The following is a 20,637-nucleotide window of genomic DNA, read 5'->3' as shown; positions in this document are numbered from 1 at the left end:
GATCGGGTTCTGCACACACAGCTATGCCAGCTTGGCTGGCCTTTCTCCTCCCCTGGTTCCCTGGGAGACAGCGTGCCCACCCCCGCTTCTCATCATTTCCCTGACTGTGTGACTCTTCATCTCCTCTCTGTCTTCCACAAGTAGATTATCATTTCCTCCAGTACAGGCACCATGTATAATTCATTTTCCACAGAATCCCTAGCCTCTAGTACAGGGCCTGGCACATTCGAGTATTCACTAAATACTTACTGAATTAATGCATGCCTGATTTGGGGGCTCGCCGTGTAGAATCTCATGTCTTTTTTTTCTTTTTTTTCGAAATGCAAACGCAAGGGTTTATTAAGGGATACAAGCCAGGCAGGAACTCTTCCGCAAGCACTTGGGAGGAGTCAGGTTTTACACAGTCTATTTAAAGGCAAAAATCACAAACAGTTGCTAGGCAAGTGGGGGGGGGGCATTCTACAGTTGCGAAAACCACAAATAAACAACTGTTAATTATGGTCCAGAAGTTCCTTTCAGATAAGGTGACTTATTAACTGTTCTTTCCTGTTTATGTATCCTCTGGGTTCGAAACTCCCATCTACGAGTCAAGCTGAGTTTCTATTCCATCTACTGGAAGGGGAATAATTTTGAGTCTGGGGAGGAGGAGCCAATTCTGGATCTATTCCATCGATTCTATGGAATCATTTTCCTTGTTTATTTCACCTACACGGGGGTGATTCCTCTGACCATTAACTGAATGGTTCCTAGCCTTTCTTTCATAAATTGCACAAGCCTGTTAAGAATGCAAGGTCCAAAACTTAGTAAAAGCAACAATATCACTCAGGGTTCTAATAAGCTGGACATAAGAGTGGTGAACCAGGGAGACTTACTATACCAGGCCTCAACCAGCTTTGTTGGGCCTCCAGTTCCTTCTTTTTTTTTTCCGTTTCTGCAAATCTTCCCTAACCTTGGCCATAGTTTGTTTAACTACCCCCGAGTGGTCTACATAAAAACAGCATTCTTCGCCAAGGGCTGCACAGAGACCTTTCTGCTATAGAAATAATAAATCTAGTCCTCTCCTGTTTTGCATAACTACTTCAGCCAGGGAACTAAGGGATTCTTGGAGGCGGGAAATAGAGGATTCAATTTAACTGGGGGGGGGGGGTCCCACCATATATGTCCAGTCAACCCACACCCCCAGCTAGCGCAAAATGCATCTCCCGCTCCTCCACGCTTTTGAATTTGACTTGGGGATTGGGAGTGGGCTGGGCAGACATAGAAGCAGTGAGCTCGAGTCCTATTCCAGGGATTCCAAAGTTCTCCAGCCAGGTCTGGTTTCAAGGGAGATGTGGATTGCCATTAACAAGACAAAGAAGAGTTTAAAGGGTTGGAGAGGGCTCTGCTGGCCTTTCAGCTATCTCCACGATAATCTTCCTTCAGGGCAAAGGGGTCTGCTGGTCTGTCGTAATGGACCCAGGCGGTGACTCCGTCTACTTTGAGAGCGGTGGGGGTCGTCAGCAATATCACGTAGGGCCCTTTCCACCGTGGTTCCAGAGTCTTAGGATTGTGTCTCCAGATGATTACTCAGTCGCCTGGTCTGTGAAGTTCTTGTCAGAGGCTCCCCATGGTTCTGTACCTTGCTCCAGCTTGGCAATCAATTGAGGTTTAGGAAAACAGTGCCCTGGCAAGGACACCAAGTTGCTGTAGGTATCTAGCATGACATCCCTGTACATGGTTCTCTGGGCAATGTTCAGGATCTGCCACTCCTGCCAGCTGAAGTCCACAGCCACATCATCAAATGACACCAGCTTCACAGATCTCATTTCTTCTTGCTTTTGACAATGAACAGAAGTTTCTGGAAGCATGCCTGACATCGGTTCCACAGCCTGAGATGCCTTCAAGTACAGCTAGGTGCCTGCCTCTGGGGACTCCAACCTACAGAACACCAAGTTAATCTTCTGAGGAATCCAGGCAGAATCTCATGTCTTATCCCCACTTCCCTCTAGAGAAGATCTAAAGGACATTCAGGGGCGCTGTGCAGCGTTCCCAACTCTGTCCATGGCTCTTCCCCCTTGGTTCCTGGTTACCTACATTCTGTATATAATTATCTCTATTGCAGTACTAGGCCTGGCACCGAGGGCCTGTCATCCTAGCTACTCCGGAGTCTAAGATCAAAAGAACCCAGTTCAAAGCCAGCCAGCGACCACAAGTCTGAGAAACCCATATCTCCACTTAACCAGTAAAAAGTCAAAAGTGGAGGCATAACTCACGTGATACAGTGACAGCCTTGAGAGAGAAAAAAAAAAGCTTAGGAACAGACCAGGGCTTGAGTTCACTTAAATAAAACATTTTGAAGTATTGGGGGTTGGACTCGGAGCCTCCCTATCACTCAAGCCAGCCCCCAGGCCTTGTTGCTTTGGTTTCTTTTTCAAATAGGCCTCATTTTTTGCCTTAGATGAAGATCCTCCTATCTCTGCCTCCCATGGAGCTGCAGTTATAGGCGTGTGTGCCCTCACCTGGCTTTTCTGCTCTCCACCCTTGGTGAGAAGGATGGTTAACAAGTCTAACCACCAGTGGGCACAAGGTAGGCGTTGGCGGCTAACTGACCCTCCCCAAGACTGGACCAGGCCCGGGTTCTCATCCCGAGTGTCTTCATGATCCACGTGTGATTCCGATGATCCTGACACTTCTATCCACTCAGGGCAGGCACAGACCAGCCGGGGGGACAAACGCCCCCTCAGTCTCCTCCCAAATCACCCCCCAGAAACTCTGGCCTCCCAGGCCAACAGTGACCCACCCTCCACACCCCTGATACTGAAGCACCCAAAGAGAGAGCCCCATGGGACACGTTCCCTCCATCCGTCAAGTTGCCCAGCATGTGCCCACGAGTGACAGTCCCGTCTAGTGGCAAGGAACCCACTTACACAGTGCAGCTCTCTCAGACATTTCCTCAGCCCTCTCACTCTCCAGCCAGTCCTACATGCTCCTCTGCCACATCCCAGACCCGCAGCACCTCCAGGCACCTGGCTGTGCCCTGCCACTGTTGCCTGAGCGCTGGGCACAGGCCCTGGCAATGCGTTCCCCGCCAGCTCCCCACGAGCACGCGGCATCTGCTGCTCCTCTCCATTCATTCCCAACTTGCAAAGGTTTTTAGGAGTCTTCTGTTGCAGCTTAAGCAGTTCTTATGGTTGTACTATAGACATCTCTAAGCAAAGGTAAAAACAAAAGAGAAGGAAAACTGTTAGCCCTTCTTGTCCAAACCCACTCTCTCTCCATCCTTCATTACTATGTAACAAACGACAACAGAACCAGACTCCCTTCCCACCTGGTGAGCCTCCACTGGGCTCACAGGCCTCTGAAAGGAGGCCCCCTCCCACCCACCTTTGGCCCTCACAGCCTGCCCCTGACTCTGCTTCCCTTCTGTTCCTGGCATTCACTGGGGAGTTGCCTATCTCAGGGCCTTTGCACTTACTCTGCTGCCGCCAAAACTATTTACTGCCATACATTGGTGCAGCTATCTCCAGCTCATCTTGGACGTGCACCCCCCCCAATGACCCCTGTCCATTAATTTATCTCTTATGGTTACCCCAATCCTATCCACCGTTTTCCACATCCCATCTCACAGCCATGAAATTGGCTGGCTTATTTCTAAACTACACTTGCTCTAATGTAGATTAGTACAAAAGCAGGCCTGTACAGCGTACAGGGTAAGCCAAAGCCTGCCTGACCATAAAAATGGGGACCAGGGTGGGGAGTTGGGCCTAGAGGTAGAGGGCCTGCCTAGCATGCATGAAGGACCAGGTTCCAATCCTCAGGTACCTCATACACAGAAAAAGCCAGAAGATGCGTATATATATGCACACACATACACACACACACACACACACACACACACACACACACACACACACATATATATATTGCATACAGTTCTAAACTCAAAACTCCCCATTGCAAAAGCATTGCCTATTCCATGTGATTACATGTGGTGTGTGTGTGCATGTGCGTGTGTATGTGTGCCTGTGCCTGTGTGTGTGCCTGTGCGTGTGTGTGTGTGTGTGTGTGTGTGTGTGTGTGTGTGTGTGTTTTCTGGTCCTGAACTCAGGGCTTGGCAGTGTCCTTGAGCATTTTTGCTCAAGGCTAATGCTCTACCACTTGAGCCATTGCTCCTTATCTGGTTTGATTCAATAGTTAATTGGAGATACGAGTCTCACAGACTTTCTAGCCCAGGATGGGTTTGTACCTCAATCTTCAGATCTCAGCCTCCTGAATAGCTGGGATTATAGGCTTGAGCCACCAGTTCACCTGTGTGATTTCTCAGCCGAGGGTACTGGCATATAATAAGCCAGCATGTCTTGACTAAAAGAAAATATGAATCAAATTTTAAAGTATTCGTTTTGGGGAAAGAAGTTTTTTGTTGCTGTTTTGGGGGGTTTGTTCTTTTTTAAATGAGTCACCTACTGCATTAATGGTAACAATTATTCAGTAATACATACTTATAACTGTATAAATATGTATAAATATTTTCTGAGGAAAACAAGAGCTTCTTGCATACAAAGGCTTAGGCTTCTGTGTAAGGTTGGGGGACACTGGAGTTCTGGTTCTGAAAGCATGGGGAGAAAAGGTAGGGATCTATGACTATTTTTAATTCTTAGAAATGGCTGGTGCCACTGCAGCTAGGGTGTGAACGGAGGAACCCATAGCTTATAAGAGTCATTAAAGCGGGCCCAAGGCTGGGGGGTTCATGGAGCAGTACAGGACTTGCCCACTGTGAGCATAGATTGGTTTCCACATACGGTACAACCAAAAAGAAAAGGAGCCAGTTCACAAAATCCACCTAGAAGGAAACAAGGTGAATGAGTTCTAAAGCAAGAGGTGAAAGACAAAATTATAGAGAGGGGAAGCCTTACCATGGAGACGGAAGCAAGAAGACTGAAGGAAGCCAGCTGAGGCAGACAAACGCAAGAGACTCTTATCTCCAACAAAAGGCTAGAAGTGGAGGTGTGGTTCAAGTGGTAGAGTGCCTGTCTTACGCAAAGCCAAACAAATTAAAAATGTGAATGTGAGGCCTTGAGTTCAAGCCCCAGCATGGGCACAGAAAGAAAAAAGAAAATGCCTAATAGGAATAGTCCAATTAGGTCAAGATAAGTGAAATGACCCTATGCTTCCAGCAAATGTCCAGCTGGGTACCAGCTCTGCCACCCTCACCCATCCTGCCCTCTCATCCTTCTTCCTTTCTTTGTCCTCAAACCAAGATTCTCTCCCCTCCACCCCCACCCCCACCCCCCGGTCTCCCCATCCCCAGAAAGATTTTTCAGTTCCTCTCTCTCCCCCCCACCAGGAAGATTTTTCTAGAACTGAGGATGCTCAGTGTCTCTGAGTATGAGCACCCATGGCTTTACACCAAGAGTGTGCAATAGAAATAAAACACGGTGCCCATTCAATATACCCTAATCCACTGGAAAGGATTTCCTTGGACAAAGCCAGCCTGGCTCCTGGTGATAATTCTGCCAGGCCATCAGTGGGGGCTGCTGCAAAACGTGGTACCCAGACCCCTTCTCCCTCCCCCACCACAAGGCCTGGCTGTTCCTGTCCCCCCACCCCCAGTTCCCATCCCCCTCCCCATCCCCTGCCCTCAGAGGCCTGGCCAGGCTTCGCTGTGCTCTGTGGCTTCTCGCACACACACGCCTGCAGCCTCTCAGAGGACAGGGGGAGTATTGATTCCGGGGCCTGGAGAATGTGCAAGGCATGGCAGCCTGCCAACGGCAAGCTCTTGAAAGGAGATCACACATGGCTGGCAGCTGGGAAAGCCCTGGGCCTGGGCGACGAGGCATTCCCAAGGAAAGAGCTCTTGTCTGGGTCCCTCTGTGCCACAAGCTGGACACCGATCTCCTGTCTCACGGCCAGGGGCGGCTGGGCTGAGCTGGGAACTTTCCACTCACAGCTTCTTTCCAGAAGCCATTTGGAGCTTGGTAGGTGGCTCTGATCCAAAGGTTTTCTATTTATTCAGTGTCATTGCAAGCAGATTTCCTGGGCAACAGAAAAAACCGTTGTCATATGGGCTCCTTTGAACCACACGCCTCTCTGCTAAACGTGTTATATGGTCATTTCTCACTCAGGCGGAAGAAACCGAGTCCAAGGGAGATAGGAAAACTGAGTTCACACAACCAGTAAGAGGGGGTGCAAGGAGATCAAACCAAGCACCAAGGCTTGTAATCCAAGCTACTCAAGAAGCTGAGATCTGAGGATCAAGATTCAAAGCCAGCTCAGGCAGGAAAAATCTGTTATTGTCAGTTAACCAGCAAAATGCTTGATGGTTTAGCATGGTTTGGGTGGTAGAGTGCCAGTTATAAGTGACAAACTCAAGTGAGATCATAAGGCCAAGTTCAACCTCTAGTGTTAGCACCAAAAAATGGATGGGGGAACCTGGAAATGAAATTTGAGCTCTTGGACCCCAACATCCATGTTCTTGGCTCCTGGAAGGCTTCGAATCAGCCCATAGTGGCTCAAAGTCCAGCTCCGACACTTTCTCACATCCCTGTGCCTCACTTGGAGTACAAACTGGGACTAGCACATGGGACCCTCCATTCCTTTGCACATGCTCAGATACATTGCGTTATGCCTGTGCTATGGATGCCTGGTTCATTTTTCCACTAAAGACTTGTCATCTTTCAACAAATCTTCAATTGTCTCCCAGTTAGGGAAGACCAGTCCTGGTGCTTAAACTCAAGGTCTGAGCACTGACCTTTTCACTCAAGGTTGGTGCTCTACCACTTGAGCCACAGCTTTTTTTTTGGTGGCTAGTTAAGAGATAAGAGTGTCCCAGACTTTCCTGTCCAGGTTGGCTTCAAACTGTGATCCTCCGAAATCAGCCTCATGAGTAGCTAAGATTACAGGCGTGAGCTACTAGCATCCTGATTCATTTTTACCTTCAAGTTGACAATAACCTGGGACTGATGGAGTGCTTCACCTAGCATCTGAGACAGCTCATGTGTGCAGGGGAGTAAAAACTTTCTGGTTTTGAAATTTCCTTTGACTTTTTTTTAAACCATGCTTGGTTAAAACGGCCTAATAAATAAAGCAGGCTTACTGTCATCTCACAGTGTCCAGTTACATGTGAATGAGACCCATCAGAATATGTGGACACTCAGAGTCAGCTGGCTCAGACACCCAAGTATGGCTTTCCATTCCCTTCTGGGTCCTGTGGCTACCTGTTGACCTTGATTTGAGCAAGAGGGATCTCCATGGAAGAAAGGGCCCCATACCAGCTACTATCTCCTTGCTTCCTCACTGCACACGGTAAGGGCATGACCTATGCCTGGCCACCATCTGCAAAAGGGTTTCAAGGCCTGCTATACGAGTGAGCAACACTGCCCTTCTACCAGAGCCGCCACTGCTGCCACAGCGCAGCCAGCTCTGTGACCTGACACCCTTCCTTGAGCCAGAACCTCTGGGTAGCCATGCCACAGGCCTCAGAGCAAGCACATGGTAGAAAGTGGGCTTCCAGGCTTTTGTCACACAGCCCAGGAGCCCAGGGGAGCTGAATTGTGCTTCAGCTCTGAAGCAGGAGTTAGCGTAAACCCTCCTCTCCTACTGTGTGATCCTCCGTCATTATTCTCCTCCCTCCTGGGCCTGGTATGTCTGCCTCACATGGAATCTTCCAGCCCTTCCCCTATCTCTTCCCCCAGCTCCACTCTCCTCATCTTACTCCAGGAAGCCTTCAACTCCATCCACGTCCTCTGGATGGCCAGGAGGAGGCCGGCCTGGCCTGCGAAGGCCTTTTACCACCCTATCTCCAGCTGTGCCCAGGTTGCCTCAGCCCATTAGGCTAGGATCTCCAAGACAGATCTTGAGTTGGCGTTAGGGATGTGGAGGGTCTACAGCAGAGGAGAAGGGATGGGGGAGAAGGCAGCTGACCCAGTAGGAAAGTCAGGAGCACAGACCACCCAGCAGAGGAGTCCATGTGAGGCAGACATGCCAGGCCCTGAGGCCCCCATCCTTTCTGAGGCTCTATCTGAAGTCTCAGGTCAGAGGAGCAGCTGGCTCCTTGTAACAACACCTCCTGTCCTGAATGGGGGTCTATGCCTATCACGTACCCCAGAAAGGTGACCCTCAACCCCAGGAGCGGGTGCACAGTCCTCCATCAGACCTACTCAAGCAAATATAAATCCTAGTACCAGTCTAGCCTAAACCAGTCCCAGAGTAAAAAGTGTGTTGATAGCTTGGTGCCAATGACCCTGGCTAGTAATCCTAGCTACTCAGCTGGATGAACTCTGAATATTGTGGTTCCAAGCCAGCCTGGGCAGAAAAGTCTGTGAGACTCTTATCCCTAATTAATCACTGAAGAAGAAGAAGCCAGAAATGGAGCTGTGGCTCAAGTAGTAGAGTGCTACCTTTAAATGAAAGAAGCTCAGGACAAACACAAGCACACACACACACACACACACACACACACACACACACACACACACACACAGAGGCCCTGAGTTCAAACCCCAATCATTTTAAAAAATACAATGTTAGCAAGGATTTACAATAGAACAAAACCTAGATACGTAAGGCCATATAGTATGACACTAAATATAAGGATCTCCAGGATATAGAAACAAAAGCCATATAATAAGTGATTGCTGTCCTACATTTAATGTACTATGTTATCTCTCATCTCCTTTGCTGTTCCTTGGCTATCTCATATTGTTAAAATATTTTACCTTGTTATCTGATATATTGTGTATATGCGTATTTGGTTATTTGAAATCGGAGAAGGAAGGGGGGAAAAACAAGATGAGGGTGGGGGTGGAGGGGAGGGAAGTGGGGACCAAGACATGAGAAAGGGTATTAATGTATGTGAATTAATGCACCTTCTATCTGGTGAATATAATGTAACCCTTCTATTAATTACAATAAAAATATATGGGAAAATACAATGTGCTTTCTCACAAGAATCTTATTTTGAATGAGGTATACATTCCCAATATTCCTGGGTACTGGAGGCTCTTTCAGGTCACCTCTAATCAGCACAGTACTAAAATGGAGAATCTGGGGCTGAGATGCAGCTCAGTGGCAAAGCATTTGCCTAGCAAGTGCAATGCCCTGGTTTGATCCCCAGTACCAAATAATAACAATAACATCAACAACAGCATCAGTACAGTCTTAAAAAATGGAAGATCAGACTGGGAGTCCAGTAGTTTGTGAGTAGACAAGCATGGCTCTGAGCAAGATCTTGATTCTAAAGGAGCCTGCAAGCAGAGGCTCCCTGACACAAAGGGGAGAGGAAGATCCAGTCACCTTTTCATCAGCCAGATTTCTTGCCTACACTCGGCACCCCCATCTACACAGGCACCTTTCCAGCCAGCCCAACCAGAATATTTCCCCAGGTTGAAAGGAGAGAGGGCGACACACAGCCACCACTGGGATGGCACATAAGGGAATCTGTCTCCCCAAGACTGTCCAAGCCCACAGGTGCCCAGTGTGAGGCCATTCTGGGAGCGGCCACAAGATGGCGCGTCTGCTCTGCCTACTGAGGAGCACAGTGTGGGAGCACTACCTTACAGAAGTGGGGAGGGGGGGCTTTTATGGCTCTTTAATGAGCAGGCTGCTCCCAAAGTGCCTTGGTCAGCAGGCTCCTACCAGAGAGAAAGGGAGGCTTGTTTATCTTCGAACATAAAGAAGCTTCCACACCACAGCAATCAGACACATTGAATGTGAGCACAGTGGAAAAATACACATGTACATGGAAGAAGAAAGTGGTTCTCGTTAGCTGAGTGATGGGTTTGAGGAGATTTCTCAAGTTGAGGGAGACAGGGAAGTCTCCCCTGCCCCCAGACAGGCTGAGCGACAGGGGCTCACAACGGTGCAGAGCCCAGGCTGGGGGAGGCTTTGTGGTGGACAAGGCCCTGGGACCTGCAGCAGCTCAAACGAAGTGGATGGGGAGGGGAATTGGGGGGTTGGGAGGACCAGTGGCTAACACCTGTAATCCTAGGTACTAGGGAGACTGAGATCTAAGAATTGTGGTTCAAAACCAGCCCAGGACAGGAAAATCCCTGAGATTCTTATCTACAATTAACCAGCAAAGAAGGGATATCAATGTGTGAGAAGTAATGCACCTATCACCTGGCGAATGTAACTAACCCCTCTACACATTACCCCGACATTACAGAAAGTTTAAAAAAAAGAACATGAAAAAAGAAGTAATGTACCCGCTACCTGACTGTAACCCCTCTGTACAACACCCCAACAATAAAATTTTTACAATTAGCCAGGGGGGGAAAAAAGCTAGAAATAGTGCTGTGACTCAAGTGGTAGAGCACTAGCCTTGGGTTTAAAACTAAGAGACAGTGCCCTGGCCCTGAGTTCAAGACCCAGGACTGGAATGAAGAAAGAAAAAAGGAGGAGAAAGTGGTGGTGGTGGTAGTGGAAGGCTCAATTTTGGTGGACTCCAAGAAGAGGAGGAGGGGGAGGAAGAGGAGGAGGAGGAAGTGGGCACTGGGCTGAGCTTATCTACTTTGTACTGGACAGTCTAGAAAGTTCTAATGGGTTGTTAACCAAAGCAGCACAGAACTGCACAAGGATATGGACATATCCTCACGAACTGCTCATGAACTGAAGTGCTCTGTCCCTAGAGAGAGAAGATTGAAGATGAAGCTGCAACCACAGTTCTAAACTCTGAGCTGCTGGGGTTACATCAGGTAAAGGGTGCTGTTAGGGTTGGGGCTGAGTACTTTACATAGTGTGGAGAGGGAAAGGGCCCTGGGAGAAATGTCTCTTTCCTGTGTTCCAAAAACATTGACCTCCCTCTTGAGCAGCTGCTGCGCCTCTACATGAAACATGCCATTTCCCTCTGAAAACTCCCAGCACAAAACCCAACAGAAGGGGGTATCTAATCCTGCCTGTTGTATCTTTTATTATTCTACCCTGTCTGCTTCTATGCTATAGAACCAGGCCCCTGGTTGCTTTTTCTCTGGCTCTTGTCTTTTTTGTTTGGTTTTCTTTTTGCTGTTGTTGACTTGTTTATTGTTTTGTGCCAACACCAGGGCTTGAACTCAAGGTCTCTGTGTCCCTTTAGTGTTTTTTTTTTTTAGTAGGTATTTAATATTTTTTTTGCCAGTCCTGGGCTTGAGCTCAAGGCTTGAGCACTGTCCTTGGACTTTCTCAAGGCTAGAGCTCTACCACTTGAGCCTCAGCACCACTTCCAGCTTTTTTTCTACTGTATGTGGTACCAAGGAATCGAACCCGGATCTTCGTGCATGCTAGGCAAGCACTTTAACCACTAGCCAAACTCCCGGCCCACCCTTTAGTTTTTATAATGGAGGCAGGTGCTTTACCTCCTGAGCCATAGCTCCACTTCTGGCTTTTTCCTGATTAATTAGTCTCATGGACATTTCTGTTACAATTGGCTTCAAACCACAATTTCTCAGATCTCAGTCTCTTAAGTAGCTCGGATTTTTTTTTTTTGGCAGAGGGTAAATCCTCTTGAATTTGGATTTTACATTTCTTTTTTTCATATATTTTATTGTAATTAATAGAGGGGTTACAGTTATAATCTCCAGATAAAAGGTGCATCACTTCACACACATTGAAACCCCTTCTCTAGCAATGATGGTTAAGGAATGCACATTCTATCTGGTCAATATAATGTAACCCTTCTATTAATTACAATGAAAAATTAATTAAAAAAAGAAACCCCTTCTTATGTTTTTGTCCCCATTTCCCTTCCCCCATCTCCTCCCCTCATCTTACTGTGTAGCCAGGATTTGCAGCTAGATTTGAACCACCTGTGCTCTGCTGGCTCCTGTTTTCTGTTTTGTTTGATTTTTTGTTTTGCTAGTCCTGGGCCTTGAACTCAGGGCCTGAGCCTTGTCCTTGGACTTCTCAAGGCTAGAGCTCTACCACTTGAGCCACTGCACCATTTCTGGCTTTTTCTATGTATGTGGTACTGAGGAATCGAACCCAGGTCTTCGTGCATTCTAGGCAAATACTCTACCACTAGGCCAAACTCCCAGCCCTGGATCCTGTTTTTGATATTTAACCTATATGTTGTGTTTTCTTTTTTTTTTTTTTTTGCCAGTCCTGGGCTTGAGCTCAGGGACTGAGTCCTGTCCTTGGATTTTCTCAAGGCTAGAGCTCTACCACTTGAGCCTCAGCACCACTTCCGGCTTTTTGCTATGTATGTGGTACCGAGGAATCGAACCCGGGTCTTCGTGCATGCCAGGCAAGCACTTTAACCACTAGGCCAAACTCCCGGCCGTGTTTTCTTTTTTTAAACTGTATTTTGTTGTCTTTTCTTTTTTGGTTGCACTTGCTAGGCAAGCACTTTGCCACTGAGCTACATCTTAGCCCTGTTGTCTTTTCTTTGTCAACTACTTGAATTCTTTTGGGAACAGTACAGGATACAAAATACAAAAGGCATACAAGACTTGCTTTCTTTGGCTTTACATTAGATCAAAGGGTTTGTGAGTATTTGCCAATTGGCGTCCTTGGCGGGAGGAGGAAATTTTCAAGTTTTTTACTAGGCTTCCCAAGTGATGACATTTTCTATTCTGTCTCTTACTTCTGATTACCTTTGACTTAAATCCCTCCCAGTAGTATCTTCTAGACTTTTCACTTTTGCAAGTAATACATAAAGCCTTCTTCTTTTCCTGATTGTCTAATTTCTGGAACTATATTCCAATATCTCACAAAACTCAGGGAGCTAGCTGACTGGGAGATTAAAAAGATTTTTAAAAAAGCTTATAAAATTTAAATGTTTAGCCTTGCACTTGTAATCCTAACTACTTAGGAGGCTAGGATCGGAGGATCACGGATCAAATCCAGTCCAGGCAGACAAACATGAGAGACTTATCTCCAATTAGCTGGCAGGAAAAAAAAGCCAGAGGCAGAGGTGTGGCTTAGCTTAAGTGGCACTCTGTAGTGCCACTTAGCAAGTGCAAGTGGCCTGGAGTTCAAGCTCCAGCCCTGGCATACTAATTAATTAGTTAATTAATTAAACCAACTGTTGTGGGTCAAGTGACCCAAGTATTACTGTTATGATTTGGATCTTAAATCACCCCAAGATAAAGTCTTGATTGAAGTGCTATTGCTTGGGAAGTAATGGGACCTTTAGGAGGTGAGGCCTAGTGGAAGGAAGTTAGGTCATTCGGGGTGGGGCTCTGGCCTCTCCCTCTCCCTCTCTGCCTCCTTGCTGCCTCCTCCATCATATGTACTGCCTCACCACCAGGATCAAACTAGACTGAGCCACTCACAGCCTGGAAGCCAGGAAATAATGAGCCAAAATGAACCTTTCCTCCTTTACCTTGATTCTACCTTGTCACAGTGACACCCACTGAAGTAACACAATCACAAACCTTCAATACTATTTTACTAATCTAGCATATTCTTTCAAATACATATCAATAATGAGGAAGAAAGTCCTGGTCAAGTGACTGCAAAATTCACAGAACCACAAAGCCACCATATTTGGGCTGCCATTGTGATACTTTTTGAAGACCCTCCCTAAATCTCAAAAGATTCACCTCAAAAAAAAATAAACAAGGCTCAGAAGGTGGTTATACTATTTGTTGAATGAATACGTACATTATTTTATCCAAGTTAGCATTTTAAGGAGAATTAATGGAGTCTTGGATGTGTCACTGACAGTTCTATCGTCCCAATCTCCAAATAGAACTGATTTTCTAAAATGGAAGGATTTGCTAAGTAGGTGCTGTGGTTTTCTCAAGAAGAGGGAAGTAAAATCAGCTTGTCTGCTTGGGTTTTTTTAGTTTGTTTTGAATTTTTTGTTGTTTTTGGTGGTAGTGGTGGTATTGGGGTGCGTGCGTGTGTGTGTGTGTGTGTGTGTGTGTGTGTGTGTGTGTGTATCAAGGCTTGAACTCAAGTATTATACACAGTGCAATATCCTGGAGTATTTTTGCTCAAAGCTAGTGCTCTACCACTTGAACCATAGATCCACATCCAGCTTTTTGCTGATTAACTGGAGATACAAGTCTAACAGATCTTTCTGCTCAGACTGGCTTCAAATCATGATCCTTGGATCTCAGCTTCCTGAGTAGCTAGGATTACTGGCATGAGCCGTTGGTGCTCAGCTTCTTTTGTTTTTTAAGACAGGAAGACAGGATCTTGCTATCAGGCCCAAGGTGGTTCGCAAACTTCAGATCCTCCTGCCTTAGCCTCTCTAGTGCTAGGATTACAAGCATGAGCTACCATTCCCAGCATAAACGATAACTCTGAAGGAGTAAAGACCTGGTAAACTTCTCTGAGGCCACCCCTGAGAATGCCTTAATTTTATAGAACTAGCTCTCTAGCTGCCTCCCTCCCTCCCCTCACATGGGCCCACTCCTTCCTGGGCTTTCTTCCAAATGCTTGTCCTTTTATTTATTTATTTATTTATTTTTACTTCCAAACATTTTTCCAGCATTGGCCAGGCCTAAAAAGCTTCAAAGCAAATAATTAGCCTGGGAGTTCAGGCTGTATAAACAACTAATTTTTCTTGTTTAGGACCAAAGCCCAGCTTGCCAAAAAAAAAAATAAAATAAAAACCTTTTTACTTTATGAATGTTATTGAACTTTTCATTGGTCGGGTTGTTGTATTTTTTTTTCTTTTTTCAATTCAGAGGTACAACTCATTTCCCCATGTTCCTGTGTTTTCCCTTTTTCTTTACCTTCTCTGGAATTTGGGGTGCCAAGCATGAAGTGGGGCCTGACTTCAGTAGAAGCAGCAGCCAGTGGTACTCAGGTGGGTGAGTACCTCAACAGACTGGAAAGTTCCTTCTCTCCAGGAAGCCTTCCTGGAGTTGGCAAGCTTGGGGGAGATGGATTTCTCTACAGTTTACCAAGCACTAAAGTAACAAAGTCATTAATTCCCTTCATAAAGAAAGGACTTAATGGAGTTTTCTACCCATTACTGAGATAGTGGTTAGAACGCTGAAGATCAAGAAAGTAATAAAGGGGTCTAAATGGAGAGAGGGAGGCAGGCAAAGCTGACAGACTTCTCCTATATTACCAGGAACCCTGCTGTTACTTACTCCCTCGTGTTTTCTTATTTATTTTGAGAACACTCAGATGTTAGAGAGACAAGTCCCTGATCCATTCATGTATTTCTCAGAGAAAGGAGTCTGTTGCTTATTCCAAGTCGTGGCAGCTCCCACTCCCCAGAACTGGTAACACAACTCTTGGGGTGCTTGGGGGATGCAGACTTGACATAAAAGACTCTGGTTTTTGAAAGTCAAAGTTATTCCTTGGAATCCAGGCTTCCTGGAAGACTCAAGCTGCGGGACTCCCCAAGCCCCTCTGTCTCATGTGGGCCACCCCTCTGGACTATAGCTGGCCCTAGGCCAGCTAAGACTCGCTAGGAACAGCTCCTTCTCAGGATCTTAACTTTCCTGTACAGCACAACCACAAGCCCAGTCAAGATGCCTGTTGACTTCAGGATAAACTGGCCTTCTAGAATATTCCCTGAGATCTGCTGGAAGAAGTGCTACTGTGGCCAAAAAGGGAACCAATGTTGGGAGGAGCCACCTCCCCCCTCCAGGCCTTCTATATCAAAGCCATCAGGAAAGAAAGGGTGTGAGGCGTGACCATTTGCAGACACTGTGGCCACACCTGTAATGTAGCTACGCAGGAAGCTGAGATCTGATGATTCTGATTCAGACAAAAGCAGCCTGGCTGGAAAGTCCATGGGACTCTCATTTCCAATGAACCAGAACAAAAATAGAGATGTGGCTCAAGTAGTGAAGAGCGAGCCTTCACACACACACACACACACACACACACACACACACACACACACGCACACACACACACAAAGGACAGTGTCTAAGCCCCAACTTCAAGCCCCAGTACTGGCACACACACACAAAAAAGTGACCAATTGCCCAGACCACATGCACAGCAACTATCCCTACAAAACTGGCAGATGACAGAAGCCAGGCATTTGGCCCAGTGGTAGAGTCCTTGGTTAGCATGCACAAAGATCCAGGTTCAATTCCTTGGTACCACATACATAGAAAAAAGCCAGAAGTAGTGCTGTGTCTCAAGTGGTAGAGCTCTAGCCTTGAGAAAATCCAAGGAGAGTGCTCAGGCCCTGAGTTCAAGCCCCAGGACTGGTAAAAATTTTAAAAATTGACTGATGGAGGCAGACTAGGTGCAGCTCCACTTCTAAAAAGGACATAAAAGGCCCCCTTCACCTGTGTCTTTGTCCCCGGGCTGTGCAGCTCCGCTGGGTTCTGAACTGACCTTAGCAGATTGTCTTCCATGAAGGTGGAGATCTGGGCTCCACAGAAGGGAGCAGTGTCTGGCAGTGACATCTATGCCACAGTTGCACCCATTAGGGACCTATTTCTTCAAAGATCTTTTCTGAAAGGTTGCTGGATGTTCTTTGTAATTAGGTGACCTTGGATACATTGCTTACCTTCTCTGAGTTGTAGGTGTCCTTATTTGTTGAGGATGATGGACAAACTCTAGCTCCATTCATAACATAACTAAAGTAAATGCCAGATGCCTAGCTGACTAAACTATGTCTGACCCTTCCCATTCTTCTCTGGCCTTTTATCTACATACACATTCAGGTCGGCCCCTGAATACTTAGAAAAAAAATGGAACCATTCTAAATTCCTTATTTTTTTAATCCAAGATCTAACTTGCCTATGTATTCTTGTGTAGACACAAGAGATGATTATTGTTAATGTTTTTTAAGCCAACAGTCTGCCCAGTCTGTTGAAGAACCCTCCCGTGGAGACATATGCTCTACCAAAGCTAGGAATTGAGGATGCCAATACCATCTACTTCTCAGATTTTTCTTCTGAGCCCCACCATGCTAGGGTGACTGTGAGCAAGGTAAATATTTAAGCACACATCTTGTGTAACTGTCATGGACCTACATGTACTGAGAGCCAGGGTGGAACAAACTGGAGCCTGCTTAAGTGTCCGGGCTTTGAGAGATGTTATTCGTGCCAACAGCAGGGTCTGTTGGCTACTATTGGCTGATAGGTAGCAGAATTCCCTGGTCTGTTAATTGTCTTGGAAGCAAACTCTTGAATTGAGAGGAAGAGAAGGCAACTGTAATTAAAGCTTCCCTCGGGCAGAATTTCCCAGCTAAGGCAGTTGGCATGTTGCTTGTGTACCCATTAAGCTCCAGGCACCAGGCTGGAAACTTCACATACATTGAATCTTTTCATCCTTACAACAACCAGAGAAGGTGCCTCACTGTCCACAGAAAGGAAATGGAGGGTGGGTGGGGATAGAGAGGTTAAGTTCTTAGATTAAGCTCCTGGTTCAACAGCTGAGAAATGCCATCAGAGTTAGGAATTATAGGACAAAAGGAATCTGGGTGTGCCACTCGAGGACAGCATGCCTGACATTCAAAGGGAGGTGCCACATTCAGGGAAGGCTCTGGTTCCAGTGCTCAGCCATATTCTGGTGTCCTTTGAGTCTCCATCGGGGGCGGGGCGGGGGGAGATCTTGTTCCAGCTCAAATTATATATATATTTTAAGCCAGGCACCAATAGCTCACACATAGAATCCTGACTGCTGAAGAAGCTGAGATCTGAGAATTGTGGTTCGAAGACAGCCTGGGCAGGAAGTTCCATAGACTCTTATTTCCAACTAAGGGGTTGGGGGAGATGGACCTGTAGCTCCATCTAAAATGTTAGAGTATGAGCTTTGAGTAAAAAGCTGAGGGATAGTACCCAGGCTCCAAGTTCAAGCCCCAGTACACACACAAGCACACAAACACACACACGTGTGTGCTTCCTCAAGTGAGCAGAACGAAGGAAGCTTATTCATGACCCCCACACACATTTCAATCTACCCACACCCACTCTCCCTCTGCTCCCCAAACAGCCTCAGGGCTCAGCAAGCAGGCCCTTCCATACTTGATGTTTAGCTTCTTCTGTCCTCTGGGCTGCTCCTCAGCCACATCTCTATCCATTTTTCCCCCAGGGATTGGAAGACCTGTTTAGAGTCCTACAGTTTCTGGTGGCCTCCGCTCTCTACTAGTGCCTGGGAAACCAGAGCTGCCTGCTTATTGGTTCCCATCTCCTCATTGACATTCCAATGGTGTGATATCATAATTGGTTATTATATGGACCCCCCCCCATGAAATCATCCCCTGTGGGTGTGTCAGAGGATAACCAGTGATGCTTCTGCAGTGTGTGGAGAATGCTGCAAATGCCAGCTGGGTGGCTGACTGACTGGACAGTGGGCCTGAGAGTAGAAATTGCACATTTCCAATTCAGATTCTGAGGCTGAAAGCATGTGATGGCAGTTTTTAAGGCAGATATGGTATAATCTTTCTTTAGTCAAGAACTTCAATTTGGCATTCATTTTCCCCAACAGTTTTTTTTAAAGCCCCACTGCCTCACAGAGAGCAGCAACTCAGTAATAGTGTAGTCTTTGAAGACTCTAAGAAATGGAAAGGGAAATGGTGGGCACCATTAACTCACATTAAAGATTGCTATTCAGGAAGCTGAGATATGAGGATCAAGATTCCAAGCCAGTCTAGATGGAATAAAATCTATGAGATTTTTATCAATAGCCAGAAAGCCAGACGTGGAGGTGTGGCTCAAGTGGTAGAACACCAGCCTTGAGTAGAAAAAGCAGTGCGATTTTGAAGCCCTGAATTCAAGCCTCAGTGTGGGCACACACACACACACACAAATGAGAGCAGGCAGCTTTAGGAGGTGCAAAAGCCTAGGAAGATTCTCCCTGAGAGCCCCAGGAATGAAGGAAGCCCTGCTGATGCCAGGATTTAGACTTTTCAGAAGCATAAGACAATGTGAGTTGTGTTAATCCACTATATTAGCCATGCTGGTAAGGAAAGTGTGACCCTCAGATCTCAGCCTCCTGATTTACCAGGATCACATGCCTGAACATCCAGCACTGTACCTCACTTTACAAATAATCTCTAGTATTCTGTTCCAGTAACATAAAGTGAGCCAAGACAGAGGGCACTTGAGATGTAAGGATTTGGTGTCACAGGTGATTAGAATTCTAAGGAGCCTGTCCATGTAAGTCTGGGATTTACCTTTGGGTCTCCACATGCCTAGATGTCATACGAGGTGGGTGGGTTAGAAGAACAGGGAAATCTGGTCTGCTCTCAGTCCTACTTGTTGATTCCTCTTTGGAGTCGGTGGTTAACATTGCCTACTCCCATCAATACAGCAAACTCTAGCAGTCTCAAAGGTTATAACATCTTCTCAGGGTGATCTTCCTTTGCCACTTTGAGTTTTTCCTAGTAAATACTAAATATTTGAATAAGTTCCTGTAAGTGCAAATTGAAATAACTTGTTTTTACTCTTTTTAGCTTCCAATTTCAAAAGAAACTAATGCCAAGTGATGCTTTGAAGCAAAATCTTGTCTGCCTCTTAAGCTTGATCGGAAGTGTGTTTTTAAGTCTATGCCTATTCTTAGTCAAAGCCTCCTAAGTTTGCTTTCCAACACAGCTTCGTGTGTTGAGAGCTGCTGAACTGAATGAATGCTGCCAACACATGCCCCAGATTATGCCCCAGAAAAGATAAGAAACATGCTGGTGAATGCTAGAGAACGATTAGCAAGCATAGTGTCAACGCAACGTGAAGCCAGATACTGGTGAATCATTTCTGTAATCCTAGCTGCTCAGGAGGCTGAGATCTGAGAATCACCATTCAAATCCAGCCCAGCCAGATATTAATCTCCCATTAACCAGCAAAAACACAAGAAGTGGAGCTGTGATTCAAATGGTCAAGCATCAGCCTTCACTGAAAAAACTAAGGGGCAGTGCCCAGGCTAGGGTTCAAACCCAATACTGCCATACACAGATACACACACACACACACACACACACACACACACACACACACACACACACACGGGATGCATGTGAACTTGGTTGAGAAGAGGCATATGTTGACTTATAGAACTAATGACAGCAGGTACACCTCAAACCTTGGAAACAACTAAAACAAGGACACAAATTGGGACAGAGCCTCTCAGCTGCTCTGATCCTATTCTCTCTTTGCCTTTTGCCTTTATACTCACCAACAGTCAACTCTTATAATTCCGGTATGAGTCGTCCCCACCCAAGGACTTGTGTGTAAGGCTTGATAGCCAGCTAGTAGATTCAGTCATTGAGAGGTGATTGAATCATAAGGCTTCTGACTTGTCTACAGAACAGCCCATTGGTGGGTTCATAATTTGATGATCTTCCTGGGAAGGGATGGACGATAGGAGATGGAGCCATCTTGGAGGAAGTAGTTCACTGGGGGCATGCCCTGGGAAGGTAGACGTTGACCCCGACTCCTGGAGAAGATCATGAAGTGAGCAGCTCTCCCCATCACACACTCACTCCATGGCACAATGCTCTGCCTTACCATCACCAAAGAGCACCGAGTGACTATGGAACGAATCTTCTAAAAGCAGGAGCCAAAATGAACCTTTCTTCTCTTTCATTTGATCTCTCCCAGGCATTTGTCACAATGTCTATTAATACATGGGTGCATTCTTTTTCCTGGCAGACAGAGACCACCACCATTGCTAAAGCTGGTACTTGATTCTGGGCATGTCACTATGGGAGCTGGTAGAAACCAGAGGAGGTATGGCCTCGTGGTCTATCTTCAAGTCATTAGGGGGTATCCTCCAGGGGAGGGGTCTCACTTCTTTTTCTTCCTCTCTTTTAGTCCCAGCCAT

At 46.4% G+C, this 20,637-nt stretch overlaps 1 long non-coding RNA gene across 1 annotated transcript; it reads right to left on the bottom strand.

The window, feature by feature from the left end:
• Window positions 1-303: 303 nt before the first annotated feature.
• LOC150057033 (uncharacterized) lies at window positions 304-17,959 on the bottom strand. Its single transcript, XR_016537030.1, has 4 exons — window positions 17,847-17,959; window positions 5,925-6,012; window positions 4,893-5,006; window positions 304-1,917 (listed from the first exon to the last, which is right to left on the bottom strand). It is a non-coding gene; the product is annotated as an uncharacterized LOC150057033 (long non-coding RNA).
• Window positions 17,960-20,637: the final 2,678 nt, after the last annotated feature.

The sequence above is a fragment of the Megascapheus bottae genome, chromosome 11, assembly GCF_031878675.1.
Source record: "Megascapheus bottae isolate mThoBot1 chromosome 11, mThoBot2.hap1, whole genome shotgun sequence".
Taxonomy (NCBI): domain Eukaryota; kingdom Metazoa; phylum Chordata; class Mammalia; order Rodentia; family Geomyidae; genus Megascapheus; species Megascapheus bottae.
The sequence above is the reverse complement of the archived record's forward strand: the minus strand, read 5'-3'. Positions and strand labels throughout refer to the sequence as shown.